The following is a 17782-nucleotide window of genomic DNA, read 5'->3' as shown; positions in this document are numbered from 1 at the left end:
CAGCCTGCCCTTGCTGCCCTGGAGGGTCCGCTTTATCTTTCAACCAAGGAGATTATGCAGGTTCTCAGCTCTCACTATAACACGTGGCCAGCCAACAAAATACCAGCTTCCTCTAGTAACACACACACACACACACACACACACACACACACACACTGCCAGATTCTCACAAACCAGCTTCCCTCTTTCTGCCCCTCCATGCCATTCCTTGTCATCTACAGTAGTTTGGGGCCCTCTGCTCCCTGATGGCCAGCCTTGTGATTTAAGAAGTCTCAGGGAGGCAACTTCAAGGTCAGAACTCCGTGTCAGCCAGCACTCTCAGATGGAGGGCTTTGTTCCTGGCCTCCCAGTGTGAACCTGGGATCCCAGCAGGACTCAAGTTCCTTGTGGAGATTTGACAGAATGGTCCGTTCCCTCAAAAGTCTAACACCATAGTCAAGTTTTCTCCTTCTGAAGACAGATGCTCAGGAGCCAAGCCGCAGGTTTAGGAGTCAGAATAACACTTCTCAGGCACAACTCGGTTACACCCCAGCTGTGTGGCCTTGGGCAACTTGCTTACTTTCTCTGTGCCACAGTTTCCACCAGGGGATGGGGAAATCTAAATAAGAGTGTCGACCTCATTGACTTGTTTTGAAGATTTGGTGACATGAACTTGGAAGGGCCCAGCGCGGCCTCTGGCAGACTGTAGCCAGGCCAGACTGTAGCCGGGAGTCCCTGATGGCACTGTTCACTTCTGTCAACACATCTGACTCATTCATTCCTCCCCAGAGGCCAGCCCAGAGCAGCTTCCCATCGGTGGGCAGCCTCGAGGCACATAACCTTGAACTCCCTCTCCCTGTATCAGCATGTGGGTGCGGATCAACTGCAGACGCTACCCTGTAATAGTTCAGATGTAGACAGATGGCAAAAGTGGTAGATTAGGCTTTCCTAATAATTCAGAAGAAAAACCGCAGGCTCAAGGTTGCGAAGGCCAAGGGGACACTCAAGCGAGGGAAGCAGGCCTTGGGGAGGAGCAACCCGCTGTAAGACAACGGTCATGGCATCCTGCTCTGGGCACTGGTGTCAAGGGGATGATAAGGCAGGGTGGGGACTGGGGCCAACAGAGAGTGCTCAGTTCAAGCCTGCTGTCTCCGTATTGTGACGAAGGTCCGTTAGGGCAGGAACGGGGTCCTGTGTTGCCAGATCATGGCTTAAGAAAAGCTAGAAAGTCAGATTGCATTTAAAAACACATTTGAAAAGGGAAGTGTGGTCAATTGTGTTAAGTAGAGGAAAGATGTCCATGTCCAAGTCCCAGAATCTGTGAAGTCTATTAGGTTACCCAGCACAGAGGAATTCAGCTGCTAACCAGCTGGACTTAGGGACATTATCTTGGAATATCCAGGTGGCCCAGTGTAATCCCGAAAACCCTTGAAAGTAGAAGAGGGAAGACGGGAGAAGAGAGAACACATGTGGGCAGCCTTGAGAGGCAGCACAAGGCCAGCAAGGGACTCTGTCCCAGAACCTTCAGACAGGAGTGCCTCCCTTGACGGCAGCCCTGCAGGGACCTGAGTCAGACCTCACCTCCTCTGTATGGCAATGCATTGACGTTGTTTAAAGTCACCCAAATGTGAAAATTGTTACAGCAGCAACAGGAAACTAACACAACAACTCAAAAAATGAAAAGCAAACCGTAGAAACCAAACCCACCACATTGCTGGCTGTAGGAGGAGCAAGCCACTTCTGATAAAATCCCCAAATGACACAGACTTATGTTTTAAGCTGGAAGGATTTGGAAAGCACCAACAGGGACCCCACAACATAATCAGAGGCACCAAGGGACCCACCGTGACTCCCACTAGGGACACTGAGTCTTAGAACAGCGCTGACGTCATTATCCCAGCATCCCCGCAAGGCGTACGGGGTGAACTGAGGTGGGCGAATCCTGGCCAAGGCCAAATTCCCAAGTGGGAGCCCATCACACACGCACAACTGCACGCGGCTTGATGGTGGAGGCTGCCGCCCGCTGTTCTACTAAAGACCCAGTGCAAGCCCAATTCAGCTGCGAGTGCTGTTCAGAACTGACCTGCTTAGGAAGGTTTCCCACCTGGTCCTGGGCTGGCTCCCCTGCTGTCTCCTCCCTGGCTACTCAGGCCAGCTGTGCCTGTTCCCTCCACCTGCCTTCCCTTTCCCGGGGCACTGGTAGTTTCTGCACACCACCCAGTTTCACCAGAAATCTCCGCACAGTGGGACTGCAGGCAGCGTCCACACAGTGCTGCCTGGCTCACCCATACACTGGTCCCAGGGCCTGGGTTCTTCACACACCAAGCACACAGACCCAGACGTGCAGTGCCTGGAGGTGGCTTGTCATTACAGTGTGGCAAGGACCCTTAAAGGGAATTAGCTCCAAGTAATAGCCCTTGGGCATCTTTTAGCATTCTGTTTGGACACCGTGCTCCTGGCTGTCCCCACTCCACAAAATTGGGTTATATTTTCAATCCTCCCCAGGGTGTCCCACCCCCCTTCATTCATCCATGTTCCCCAGCAAGCCGGGGGGGGGGGGGGGAGGAAGGCGGGTTGGGACACTTTCTGCTTCTCCAAGTTCCTCCCGTGCTCAGCAGTTGCATGTGCCCAGCAGCTGCCCTTTTGGACACTCCAGATGCAGAGCATGTCCATCGTGCTGAGCCCTACTGACCAGTGCTGGCCGGGGTGCTGCAGCCATGGTAGAGGCCCCAGCTGGAGGACCTTAAGCAGACTCCTAACTTCTCTCTGTCTCCGGTTATTGATCTCCACAATGGGATTAATGATAAAACCACCCTCCAGGAGTTTGAGGGGAAGAGGAATGAATCCTGCGTTGTCCAGTGTCCAGCTCACAGGCAATATTTGATCCTTTATAGTTACATTAAAAATGATGGGAAGTAACAGTAAATATTTTGAAGAAAGGTAGTGGGTTGAGGAGATGGAGGGTGATAGGGTCTGGCTTTGGCAGGCCCATTAAGGATGTCCTCTTGAAGGGTGGAATCTGAATGAAGTCGGGGGACCAGGCTGGTGGGTACCTGGGGTAAGGGAGCAGAGGCTCTGGATGGGGGCATGCCTGGCCTGTCCCAGCAACAGCAGGGAGGCTAGTGTGACTGGGAAGGAGTGGGTGTAGGATGAGGGAGGGCAGGGGGCTTGGTGGGAGGCCACTGGGTGGGGGGCTTGGTGGGAGGCCACAGAGGGGACTCAGTCCTGGGCACGGAGTGTGGCACAGGAGCACAGGTAGGTTTCCAGCAGGGAAATTGCGGAGTCTAAGAACTTAGAGTCACCTTGACCAGCCATGGTCGGGAGTGGAGGCCGGGAGGCTGGGAGGCCTGGCTGGAGAGGCTGATGCTAGTGGGCAGCTGGAGAGTCTGAGAGGAGCACAGTGAGCAGGGCTCACCTCCTGAGCAGCCCTCGCATGGGGCATCGCCTCAGCCGGGAACACTCTGCCCAATGTCCTCCTGGCTCACTGGCTTCCTGGGGTCTCCACCTAGAAGTCACCCTTTCAGAAAAGGCCCCGCCCCCTGCCCTGCTGGATTTTCTCCTTGTCCCTTGTAGATTGTGCTTCATGATTTTGTTGACTGAGTACAAGGACCCACACGACAATATGATTTTTGTGCTCCTTGTTCATTGCTGAATCCCCAGCATCTACAGCAGCACCCGGGTGCTCCAGAGATATTTTTGATTTAATGAATCAGTGGATGAATGGCATGCCCCAAGGCAGACGAGCAGACCCTAGATGAGAAACTTGAAGCCCAGCAAGGGAAAGCCACTGGCCTAGAGCTGCACAGCTGTCGGGAGCAGAGCACTTGCTGAAAGCCAGGCCTCCCAGGCCTGACCTGCAGCCTCTGTGCTCCTCACCATCTCCCGGATGCACCTCCGTGGTCTCCAGCTCCCCGTGAGCACGTTTCTTTCTGTCCAGTTGTCACATCTCCCTTGAATCGGCTGTGTCTTGACTCTTCTCCGTATCCTCCACCATCAACTGTTCTGTTTAACTTTCCATTTTTCCAGAAGCCTGGACCAACTGCTACATCTGGACAAGTGACCACATCACATGGAAGGACAGGAACAGGAAGCCAGCCAAGATAGCCAGCTGGTCGCTCCCCCAGCAGCCTGTGCAGTAAGATGGAGACGCTGCCTCATGGCCACTGGGTGGTGGGGGAAGTGAGTTGAGGAGCCAGACTCAGCTCAGCACCTTCCTCTCAAACACGATGCCTCTGAGCAATGCTGGTGGGCCATGCCATCTGCTCTGGACCCTTCCCAGGGATTGCTCCTAAGAACCTCAATAAATCTGCCTCAAGAGCAGAAAAATCCAGGAAGTCAGGTCTCTTAGGCTGTTTCCTGTTGCTATTAAAAAAAAAAAAATCCCCGAGGCTAGGTAATGTGTAAAGTGCAGGTTTATCTAGCCCACGGTTCTGGATGCCAGGAAATCTCAGAGCAGGGCCCTGCATCAGGGGAGGGCTGAAGGCATCATGGTGAGACAGAGCAAGCTGACCAGAGACAGTGGCTTTGGTAACAAACGCACTCCTGCCATTACTCACCAATCCATCATCCCCGAATGGACTAACCTCATCATGAGGCAGAGCTCTCATGATCCAGTCACCTCACGAAGCTCCCAACTCCAAATGCCACTGACCTTCAACTTTGGGGATCATATTTCTCACAGATGAGATTTGGGGGGACACATTCAAACCATAGTCGTGGGCTTCCTTCCCCCCCCCATGTGGCAACATAGATGTCCTTAGATCTGGTCATTCCATCCTTTCTCCCCTTCCTGACCAACAGAGGTCAAGACCAGTGTTAACTATTTTGGATTTCCACTCCATCTCACATCTGGTATCCGAGCAAAATTCTCCTCCACGTTCTAATACTATAATAAATAGCTCCCTTTTAGAACATTTATTTTACGTTAGACGCTTTGCAAATCCACAACCGGCATTTTCCATTCTGTGAATCAGGACACCGGCTCCAAGGTTACTCCGGTGGTGAGCAGTGAAGTTGGGCCCAGTCTCAGGGTCTGTCTACGTCTAATTCTAAGCTGGTTTCCTTCCTCCACAGATGATCATCACTCCTTCATCCACCATGTGTTCCTTTATTCAGCAGGTTTTTCATCAAGCCCTACTGTGTACCAGGTAGATAAGGCCCTGACCCCCAAGAACTGACCGACATTCCACTTGATGGGTCATTGCTGGTGGCAGGGCTTCTTGATTGGCCGGTTGGGGCAAATAACTCTATGCTGATGGGTGCAGATACAGCAGGACAAAACGCTCCACCCAGAGGTGGGCATCCAGGTCAGAGGGTTGGGAGGAGCATGGCTTCTCTCTAGGAGAATCACAGGGCTGTGCAGATCTTGAACCACTGTGGAGGGGCCTCCATGCTCCTCATCCCAGCCCCCCTACCTTTTTTTTTTTTTTGGTACCAGCTATTGAACTCAGGGACACTCAACCCCGGGTCACATCCCGAGCCCAATTTTGTATTTTATTTAAAGACAGGGGTCTCACTGAGTTGCTTGGCGCCTTGCCATTGCTGAGGCTGGCTTTGAACTCTTGATCCTCCTGCCTCAGCCTCCCAAGCTGCTGGGATTACAGGTGTGCACCACCATGCCTGGGCCAGCCTCCCTTTATTAACTAGCATACAACATCTCCCCCTAGTAAGTCCTTGTCCCCTTTCCCTTCTGTGTCTGGTTGATCCCCTAAAGTTTTTCTCTTGCTGACACCAAAGGCTGAGGAGGCCTCCAGAAGACTCAGCAGAGACACCGGCAGCCGCCACAGCTACCTAGACGTGTTCCCAAGCTACCCCTGTCTCCTACCCTCTGCTCTTCCATTGCTGCTGGACGGCCTCTCTCTTTTCCCCTCCCCTGGGTTCACAGATCCCTCCAGGCTCTTCCCAGCTCCTCTCTGGCCACCTCATCAGCTCTGAGACTCCATGAGAGACTCAGAGCCCCCAGGCCCACTGATCTGGGAAGTGACTTCAGAATCACTGATTCACAAGCCATGGATGGCGGATTGAAGGAAGGCATCTTCCGCATTACTGCACCCCTTCTGTGGGAATGCACAGAACCCTTCCCCTAGTCTCTCCCCTATTAATGTTGAGTTTCGCTGTCTGGATAACTCCCTTGAACTCCCAGATGTGGGTGAGAGGTCCCTCTTGAGTGCTTCCTCTTACTCCATCTCATACAGCACAACCACTGCCACTGCAATATGGTCTTCTGAAGGGCAGGCCAACATGGCATCGCCATGGCTAACAGGGTGTCAGACCCCACAGTGGGGTCACCTGAAGCCCCAAGGTGCCCAACCATGAGGTTGCTGCAGCCCTCCTAGCTGGCACCCTAGGAAAGCAGAATGTGTGCACATTTCCCTTTTTGACTTCCCACAGCATGGCAATCCTTCCAGATTTGGTGGCTCTTCAACTTCTTCTTTCATTTCTCCTAAAATGCTTGACTGGAAGCCTGCAGGCTCAGCAAGGGCTGAGAGCACCCTCCAGTTGCTCAACGGCAGCCAGGAAAAACGGGCTTCTCATGAGGTCACCAGGCATCACGCAGCCTGGCAGGGGGATGTCTTCACTTCCAGAAAGACTGAAACACCACTGGAGAGAAGGCAGTCAGACCTGTCACTGTCACAGAGGCTCCCCGGCTAGTGAACTTGGGAAAAGGTTTGGACCTCTGAACCAGAAGGCAGAGATGTGGGAGATTCTGGAGGTGGCTGTACAAGCACAGCTTCAAACATCCTCCACCTAAAATTCTTCAAGCTGTGGTCCTATTTCATTTTGTTTGAACAAAGTTATGATTTTTCTATCTAGAAAAGCATAACACAATCATGAAAAAAATAAAGGAAATGCAGATGACAAAAAGAATGACACTCAAACTGTTGGCATATTAGAAAAAAAAAACTTGCTGTTAAAATGAGATTCACAGGTCAGGTACAGTGGCACACACCTGTAATCCCAGAGCCTTGGCTTGGGAGGCTGAGGCAGGAGGATGGCGAGTTCAAAGCCAGTCTCAGCAAAAAAAATGAGGTGCTAAGCAACTCAGACCCTGTCTATAAATAAAATACATAAAATAGTGATGGGGATGTGACTCAGTGGTTGAGTGCCCCTGAGCTCAATCCTTGGTACCCGCCCCCCCAAAATGAGATTAACACTCTTCATACAGTTCTTAATAGCCTTTATTAAAAGAAAGAAGAAAAAAAAGACTTCAGACAAATAATAGAATTTCTTTCCAAAAAGTACAATTCAAGAATCGGCAGCATTCGGAAGACGCCCTAAGTGCCCAGCATCTTAAACTGCGGGCTTTTATAAGCCACATGTGGAGCAGGGAAACCACCTCATTGGGTGCAGCTACGGCTGGTGTGATGAGTTGGCTGTCTATGATTGGCTGAAGCATCACTGTTTGCGATTGGCTGGAACCTGCCTATTTGGTACAAAAAAATTATACTCCTAAATTAGGTTCCCGATTTGTTTTGTATACTATGCTGGAGTGAAGTTCATGACATAGGAACTCAACGCACAGAGGCAGCCTCAGGCTAATAGCTTCCTGCTTATTTAATTTAACACCTTTTTGGAGTACTTTTTATTGTTATTTTCATATATGCAGCATATTGTGAGCAGCCTTCTCTGTGATTGAATGTCATCCCAGGGCAGCTTTTGAAATGGCTGCTGAGCGTCTTGTGGCATGCAGGTACTAGGATGTATTTCAATAATTTCCTATGGTTGGATATTTAGGTTGTTTCAAATTTCATTATTGTAACTCAGAAATTAGGATTCTCTCAGCTAAACAGCTGCACACAACCATGATTCTTTCTTTAAATAGTTAGTTGCAAGATGTCGCCTTGCTAGATCAAGGATATGAACTTTTAGAACTTTGATACATCCTCAGTTCACTTCTCTTCTACAAAGAAAGTTTACATTTGGCTCCTACCCATTGGGAAAAGAGTGTGTTGTCATTTGGTGACATTTCCTTCTGCTGTGGCTGCCTTTAGTGTCCACTGAACCTATTTCACTAGGACAGTGGATGATGAGTCAGGCAGTTGGCTCTAGTACCCACCCAAGAAAATCCCCAAAGAAACCTCAATAAGCCTGGTTTATGCCAGGGATGGCCAGTGTAGACATCAGTAAAGTAAAACCATGAATGATTCAAGGAATGTCATCATGGACCTATTGAGAAGGTATGGAGGTGAACAGACTCCGGGACCCCGCAGACCTGGGTTCGAATATTGACCTAGACTTGGGAAAGATCTCTCGCCTCAGATTTCTCAGCTGTGAAATGGAAGATTAGTATCAAATCCTGATAGGGTTTGTTGAAAGTTAAATGAAATTAGGTCTGAGAAATCCATAGCCCAGCAACAGGTACTCTGTGGGCCTCAGCACACACTGCCTAGAATTGTTATTAAATGGCACAATAATTTGAGCTAATACAACCATCTGTTTAGTGGAGGCCCTTAAAAGGCCTATTAAGTTACTGAGAATGATTTCTACCTAGTGCAAGGACCATTCTCTTGGGAAAAGACGCCACTGGAGTTAATTTCCTTAAATACTTACTATAGTCTATGTTGCATAATTCAATGTTTCTTTACTTCCCTGGGAATTTGTAGTTGGCTTAACAGGCCCTATTTTCATAAAGCCTGCCCTAGCAAGCCTTCTCCACAGCAACGGAAAGGCAACTCCAGGCTTGGCCAGCAGGCCAGAGACTCCCCAGCTAGTGAACTTGGGAAAATGCACATCCTTGGGTTTCACCAAGACCCCATGGCTCAGATGTCTGGGTGGGTCCCAAACATACAGATGGCACTGGCAAACCCACAGGTAATTCTTAGAGCTGGCCTGGCCTAAGACTGCAAACTGGTATTGGAACTGCTCAAAGATAACCATGGATTGGCTATCTGGGGACTTCTAGAAAGGAAGACGGCATTTTTGTTAGGCTTAACATTAGCCTCAGCAGTATACACTCAGCATACGAGTGCCCTTAGTGGTCCGGCCGTGGCTTTCTTCTCAGCCTTCCTCGGGATCTGCATACCCAGCCTCATGGACTCAGGGGCTGTTCTCTTGCTTCTGAAGTTCTGCACTGTCTGTGTTTTGTAGGGTTTGGCTCTTCTCTATGCCAAGAACTTTGCCAAATGCTCTCATATTCCTGATATTATTGTTAAATTTTCAACCATAATAAAAGATAATAAATCCAGCTGGATGTGATGGCTCACATCTGAGACTGCAAAGTCAAGTCCAATCAGAGGAACTTATCAAGGCCTTGTCTCAAAATAAAAATAGAAAGGGTGGGGATATAGTTCAGTGGTAGACATCGCTGGGTTTAATCCCCAACACTGTGGAAGGAAGGGAGGGAGGGAGGAAGGGAGGGAGGGAGAGAGAGAATGAATAACCTCAATGTGCACCTCACTCTGATTTAACAAAATGATAGTTTGCCCCATTTGCTTTAAATCCTTTTTGTTTTAAGAAATAAAACTTCACAGATACAGCAAAATCCTACCCTTCCCAATTCCATATCTGGAAACAAGTCTTGCCAAACATTGATCAGCAGCCTTCCCTGCATGTTTTTATACATGTGTACATACTCATAAACAGTACGTAGTATTGTTTGATTATGCCTTTTCTCTTTTTTCACTCTTGAGAAAAACATGAAATCTACCCCCTTAACAAATTTTTAAGCATGCAGTACTCTTTTTAACTATAAACACCTTCTTATGTAGCAGAACTCCAGGATTTCTCCTCTTGCTCATCTGCATCTCTGCCCACTGGACGGCAACCGTTTCCCTGGCCCAAGCCCTGGGACTTATAGCTTTCTTTCTGTCCTTATGAGTCTGGTGACTTTAGATTCCTCACACATATGGAATCATGCACTATTTACCCTTCTGTGATTGGTTTCTGTCACTTCGTGTAGTGTCCTCAAGCTTCAACCACGTTGAGGCATGTGACCTAATTTCCTTATTTAAGGTTGAAAAGTCTGTCTCCCGTGTTCAATACCTCGGTATTCTCAGGAGCCAAGAGTTATAAACAACCTCATGATGAACAAATGGATAAAGAAAATATATCCAGTGGAATATGATTAAGCCCTTTCTTTTTTAATTTATTTTTTAATTGTAGTTGGACACTATACTTTTTATTTTATTTATTTATTTTTATGAACCCAGGGCCTCACACATGCTAGGCAAGCTTTCTACAGCTGAGCCACAATCCCAGCCCTGCTTAAGCTCTTTCTCTTTTAATACAGTATCTAATTTAATCTGTGGGATGTTACTATTCACATTCCACAGATGAAAAGACGAAGATGCAGTTAACTAATTTACCCAAAGGCTGAACACTTGCGCGGCTTAGACAAGGCTTCCTGCACCCCTGCTTTAACTTTACCATTCCAATTCTCCACAGACAGAGGAGCAGGATTCCTCCTCCTCTGCCCTTTGGGCCCCAGAGCTAACCAGTAGCATCGCACCAACCCCAGTGAACTAGATAGACAGATTTCTACCTCTCTTCCTCTGCTGAATGTGCACAGATCCTCGTGCACCTGGGGTGCCAGTATTCAGAACCATTTCGGCACCTGATGAGCAAGCAATAAGAAGTTTTCAGTGAAAATCGAAAGAAAACCGTGAGCAGAGAGAAGGAGACTCTGGCCTGAGCTTCTCCAGAGTCAGCATGTTTTAGTCAGCTATTTTGCTGCTGTGACTGAAAGACCTGACAAGAACAATTTTAGAGAACAAAAAGTTTATTTGAGGGCTCCCAGTTTCAGAGGTCTCAGTCCATGGACAGCTGGTTCCATGCCTCAGGGATCAAGGTGAGGCTGAACATCATGAAGGAAGAGTGTGGCAGAGGGAAGCAGCGCACATGGTGATCAGGAAGCAGAGACTGACTCCACTCTTCAGATACAAAATATATACCCCAAAGGCACGTCCCCAGTGACTCACCTCCTGCAGCCACACTCTACCCACCTTCTGTTACCACTCAGTGAGTCCCATCAGGGGATTAATTCACTGATTGGGTTAAGGTGCTCATAACCCAATCATTTCTCCTCTAAACCTTCTTGCTTCGTCTCACACGTGAACTTTTGGGAAGACCTAATATCTAAACCATAACACAGCAGCAATGCCACACTTGGAAAGATGCTCTTGCCTAGGCCCTTGGGTCACCATAATTAGTTTTATTCATTCACTATATTACTTTAATTCAATTCAACTTTTAACTTCAGAAAGATCTTTTCCCTTTTCTGCTTTTTTGCACACTCAGTGAAACTCTGCTCAATAGCAAGCTGTCGTTCTCCCTTGACCTGGATTTGGCCACATTTAATGAACAACTCAAGAAATACACTTGTGCACAGGCCTCAATGAGGAAACAAAACTCAAGAGTCATCATCTCTTTGGGACACAAGGGTTCTAAATCCAGCCCAGCCCAGCCCAAAAAAAAAAAAAAAAAAAAAAAAAAAAAAGGATTTCTCAATACCTGAGTTCTCAAGGACAGATTTTTGCTCAAAATCTCTAACTCAGAGTCCAGCTTCCTGATCTGTAAACTGGGGTCACTAATCCCTAGAGGTGAGACCAGGTGCTTGCAGATAGCAAGGAAAACCGACTCTCCTTTGAACAACCAGGGGAACGTGTTGAACAGTGTTGGGGTCTGAGGGCTCCCGGTCGGTGGGAATCGGAAACAGACTAGAACATAGAAAATGGGCAACAGCCATGGGATGTCCAATGGCCAGGCTGCAGGGGCCACAGTCTCCAGGTGCTCCATCTGGGCCCAGGCCTTTCTCTGCATCACAGGTTCAAGGCTCAGGGTCTTGGGATGTAGAGTCTGATGGGCCAGGTGGACAGAAGAAAGCCTGGGGACACTGACCTGTTTGAAATTTGCAGGCAGCACAAACATACAACCATCCTGCCTGCCTGCCTGTCTGTCTGTTTGTCTGTCTTTTCTTTTCTTTGGCAATGCTAGCATTGAACCCAGTGGTGTTCTACCACTGAACCATCTCCATCCCTTTTTATGGTTTATTTTAAGACAGGGCCTCACTAAACTGCCCAGGTTGGCCTTGAACTTGCAATCTTCCTTCCTTCACCTCCTGAGTCACTGGGATCACAGGTGTGAACCCAAGAGAAACTCAGAGTGGGAGTTAGGCTCTGAGGTGGTGACAACGGACAAGTAAAAGTGATGCCCAGCACTGTGCTGACATTTTTAAACTGATGGGACTCAATTCTTTTTTGGGGGATGGGGGCAGTACTGGGGATTGAACTCAGGGGCACTCCGCCACTGAGCCACATCCCCAGCCCTATTTTGTATTTTTATTTAAGATATAAGGTCTCACTGAGTTGCTTAGCGCCTCACTTTTGCTGAGGCTGGCTTTGAACTCTAGATCCTCCTGCCTCAGCCTCCCGAGCCACTGGGATTATAGATGTGCACCACTGTGCCTGGTTGAGACTCAATTCTGAACATAGAACTCATTTATGCTTCCTACATACCTTATACACATATCCTGAAGACAATTTTATATAATATTTTTAGTCCTCCTGAACTTTGACTGAGACCCACTCACCTGAGGTCAGGTGTGGGATCTCCCACTGCGAATCCTGTTCTGATTTCTGGAGCATTTTGGAATGGGGAATCTTCAGATTGTGTAAAGTGCCTGGTACCCAGATCTTTAATTCTAAGAGCAAAACGCTATATGGGATCCTTTAAGGAGAAAGGGACATAGGAGCTCTTACTTAAAATCACATGGAATGAAATAGCAGTTATCTTCCTGGGAGACTTGAAAGAGCCAGCATAGAACCACGTTCCAAAAGCCGATTTCCTCCAGACCAATCTGTCAGTCATAAGTGGCCTCTGCAGGCAGAGTCAGCTGGGGCCTGCTATTGGAGGCAGCACTTCTATTGCTAAAGGACATTTAAGTGGAAAATACATACCCACCAGAATCAGTGTGTCCTCACGGAGGAGGTAGAATGGCTGACCCTTCTGTCCTAACACCACGAAGCAGAGGCCAGATTTTCAGGGCCTCCTCAGGGACTGGTCTGGAGTGGAAAGAAAATTATAAAGTCACAGGAGAAAGTTTAAAGCTGAAGTTAGCCTTGTTAAATGATCCAAGGCCATGTCACCTGCTGGATCCCACAGAAATGATGCTTCGGATAGACCTGCAGGGAGGCAGAGCCTAGCTCCCCGTCTAAGTGTGGGCTGCACACAGTGCCTCCTTCCAGACAGCACCTGTGGACAGGAAGGACAAGAGCACCTTTACCATGAAGGAACTTGATGACCAGTGTCCCAGCCAGATAGATGTCAAGGTCAAGGTCAACACCAACAACAAGAAGACGCATCAAAGGTGTATATTCCTGACATTAAGAAGGGCAGCTAGCCTCTGCGGTCTTGCTTCCGAAACCCATAACCCTAGCCTAATCTGAGAAATTGTCACAGCCAATAGAAGCCTCAGAAAACATGAGGACTAGATGTGACATGGTGTCCCAGTTGGGAACAGAAAAAGAATACTAAGCAAAAGCTGAAGGAATCTGAGTGAGGTATGGATCTAAGTGAATACTAAGCCATCAATATTAATTAATTGTTGCAAATGTATCGTATTAATACACGATGCTAACCATGAGGACAGTGTCTGTGGACCACATGGGGACATGGAACTCCTTGCAATGTTTGTGTGAATCTTAAGCTATTCTAAAACAAAAAGTCTATTTCAATAAACAAGCTTAGCAAAACGTGAGTGGCGGAATGCAGGAGGCGAGTCCATGGGTCTTCTGGTAAAATTCTTTCAACTTCCTTGTATGTTTGAAATCACTTACAATTGGAAAATAAATCAATCTGTAAAGATTTTGTTTCAACTGTGGGCTAGGAAGATCCTGAACTGCTTCAAGCAGCCGGAGAAAGCGAAGGTCAGGGTCACATGTTGGGAGTCTTATTGGGCCATAAAGATTTGCCAGTGGCCTCCACAGCGTCCTCACGTAGCATGGAGTATCCTCCAGAGCTTGATGGCAGCTGGTGCAAGATATTTTATGAGGCTATTAATAACTTTACCATCAGCCTTGGTTCCTCCAACTCTGGTTTTCCCCTTGAGATTTTAAGTTTCTTAATCATAATTTCTTCTAAAAGCCCCGCAGGTAGGGAAAGGCCACATATTTATTTATTTCCTCAGTGGGGTATTATCCTGCTTCACAGCAAGAGGCTGAGGTGCTCAGCCACACCCCCACTTCCTGTCCTCCCACCTATGTGCTTATTTACAGCCTCCCAACCTGCACCCCGCTTCCAGCCCAGAGCAGTGGGGTTGGCGGCACCTTACTCCTGAGCCCCCTCCCTGAGGCTTCTGGGAGATTCATTTTTTCCATCGATTATTTCGTTGCTTCCCCCAATCTCCCAGCCTTCTGCACCTTCTCTTCCCCTCAGGCCCCACCGCCTGCGACTCTCATCTTGAAACAATGAGCCCTGCTCTCCAGAAGCAAAGCAGACCCACCCCACAGAGGGCCTCTCTGCCTCCGTTCTCCTGCAGTCCTGCTTCCCATCTTTTCCCCACGGTCAGGGTTCTCCAGAGGACAGTGCGCACTGGACATGTGTAGACCAGGTCCTGGGTACTCCACTCTCCACCAAAAGTCCTCAACAAGTCACTGTGATCCCCCAAGGCCCTGGCCGGCCCCTTCCTATGCCGTCTTCTTGCTAGACTTTCTTCATCAGGTGACACTCATGAGGATCTCTGGAGTACCCTGACCCCAGAGGCCGATCCTGTCAGTCCCCTTTGCTGGTTTCTCTTCTGCTCACCATGACAGATAGCAGAGCTCTGTCCTTGGCCTCTGGCCCTTACACACTCTCCTGTTCAGTCCAGCTCTCCCAAGGCTACCCTGTCCCGTGACTCCCAGACCTGCGCCTGCCCACAGAGTAGCGAGGGAAGACATTCAAGGTATCTTGTTGACCTACTGTGTGCTGGGCGCTGCTCTGAGCACTTTGTATACATTGTCTCACCTGATCTTTACAGCGACCTGATGAGGGTGGGAAAATTGTTAACTCCCGGCTTTTCTAAAGAGCTTAAGTGGCTTGCCCAAGTTCAAACCCAGGCCTGCGCTCGGCTCCTTCAGAGCATCTCCACCTGGAGGTGCTCCGTGTGCCTCTGACTCCATGTGCCCCAGGTGGAACTCACCCTCCCTTTCCAGAACTCTTCCCCTTGAACTTCTAGGGAAGGGTCAAGGCTTGACGGGGCCTGAAGTTTCTACAATTAGACGGGAGGAACTCAGGAAGAAAAGACAAGTGAGAAGAAAATAGTGACTGTGAAATTAGATCCAAGGCCTTGATAGTGGCTCTCCTTTCTGTTCCCTCCCCTTCAGGAGGGGTCCAGGAGGGCATCCTGTGACATCTGTCTTCTTCAAGTCCCTGGAATCTCTCTCTACTCCTTCATATGTTCCATCTTGATTCAGTTCCTAGAATCTCTCACTCACACTATGGCCATTGCCTTACCCGCCCCCCATTCCTGCTTTAGTCTGGACTTTCTCCAGCATGCTTCCTGTGTAGAGCACAGGGTGACTGTCAGAAAGAGGCACCTTGTCAACCCTCCATGACTCCCCGCTCTCCTGGGGCCGGTGTCTAGATTCCTTAGCCCAGCATCTGACTCTGGTCGATCATGCCAACTTTGCATCTCACCATGAGCGCCTGCTCCTTTCTTCAACAAGTTGGCATTGAGTACCTGCTCTGGAAGACAATTATCCAGGGCCACAAGGGTAACGGGGGGTGGAGGGGTAAACACAGAAGATCCAGTAGAAAACAAGACCAAATCTGACTTATCCCAAGTCTCACCACACCATATCTGACTGTGCAGCCGCTTCGCATTTTCCGTGGGATGCAGGGGGGCTTTAAATTCCTTGATCACTTCGCTAATAGCCATTTATGCTTCACAGCTCAAAATGTCATTGCAGACAATTCCCCAATCAACCCCAAGCAAACTAAGCCCCTTCCTCGCTTGCACCCCAAATGTACCTCTGTCTTCTCTCAGAGCATCTATTACACCTCCATACACCTACCTGAATATTAAGACGGTCTCCTGCATGACACAGTGAACTCTTTGAGCAAAGAGACTACACTTCATTCATCTCTACAGCTGCACTAGGACTTAGTACATAGCAGATTCTAACCATCCACCCAACCATCATCTATTCATCCTTACATCCACCCACCTACCTACCCACTCATCCATCACCCCACTAATCTATCCATCCACCCACCCCACTAATATATGCATCCACCCATCCACCCACCCCACTAATCTATCCATCCATCCACCCACCCTCTATCCACCCATTCATCCTTCTATCTACCCATCCACCCATCTACACACTCATCCATTCATCTGTCTACCCACCGTCTACCTATCTATCCTTCTATTTGTCCATCCATCCACTAACCCATACATCCATCTATCTACCCACCACCCACCCACCCATTCACCTACTATCCACCCATCCATCTATCCACCCACCCATTAGTACATCTCCCATTCACCCACTATCTATCTATCCATCCACCCACTCATCCTTCCATTCATCCATCCACCCATCCATCCATCTACCCACTCACCAATACATGCACCCATTCACCCACTATCCAGCCATTTATCCTCCCCCCCACCCACTCATCCAACAAACATATCTGAACTTCCTCAGTATATCAGCCATTTCTCCAGGATCTGTGGATACAGAGAAGAACAAGAAAGATGGGTCCCTTGCTGTCCCTAGCCCTTCATTCTAGTGGGGGCCACAGACAATGGAAATGAATAGGATAGTGAGGGAGAAGTACTAAAATGATTGAACAGAGTGACATCCCAGAGGGTGCTACTTTAGAAGAAAGGGTCAGGTGGATGCACAAGTCTACCACGCGGCCTGCGCAGTGGTTTCATTAATGAGGTTCTGGCATTAAGTTAGTTAGAAGAGATCAAAATAAAACACACAGACAGTACCTTATTTTACATTGCTAGGTCCGAGACGGCTCGCCTCCCTGTTTCCCCGCCTCCAGCCGCCCAGCAGGGCAGCGAGGATTACTCTGGGCTAGCAGGAGAGAGATAGCGAACACGCCGGGGAGTAGCCTTTTATTTGGGGGGACAAGAGATTCAGGGGAGAATTCCATCCAATGAAGGTTGAGGGGGGGCTGTACTCCAAGGTCAGGGTCAGTGATTGGGTCTCCAGGGTCAGTGGTTACGCACACCCCCACACGGATGGGCTCTCTCATCAGGAAAGGGTCGGGATAACTCCGACACAGCCAGAGTGCCTCAGGCCCTTAACGGGAGTCACCCAATCACGTGTCAGAATGGCTCCCCACACACAAGGGTGTAATAGATACCCGAGAGAAGATGGAGTCACATTTGGGGTTCAAGGGAGGAAGGGGCTTTTCTGTTGATAGAGGTTGACCGGGAAGGTGACACTTGGAGGATACTTGGTGATTAGTCAATAAAGTGACATTTTTGATGGGGTGTAAATGATAAGAAGGAACCAAAACAAAGGGGGACAGAAAACCCTGACATGAGTCTGCCCTGAGTGTTTGAGGAACAGAAGGAGCCAAATAAGCAGGAGGCGGAGGGAGGGGTGGAGCCGGGGCGAGTGTAGGAAAAGTCAAGGAGCTTGGCAGTGGGCCAGATGTTTAATCCTTTCTCTAGCATTTAGTCAGGTACCTAAGACCTCGGACTAGTCTCCCCATCTCCCTCAGCCTCAGTTTCCCCACCATGAAACAGGTTCCCAAGTGCCTACTGCTTTGGGAAAGGAAGATTAAATGAGGCAGAGGAGTACGTGATGGGTTTCCACAAACACTTCCTTTGATATTCTGGCTTTGAATACATAATAGTGCT

The sequence above is a fragment of the Spermophilus citellus genome, assembly GCF_964194105.1.
Source record: "Spermophilus citellus genome assembly, chromosome: 1".
Taxonomy (NCBI): Eukaryota; Metazoa; Chordata; class Mammalia; order Rodentia; family Sciuridae; genus Spermophilus; species Spermophilus citellus.
Note: the sequence above shows the minus strand (reverse complement) of the source record.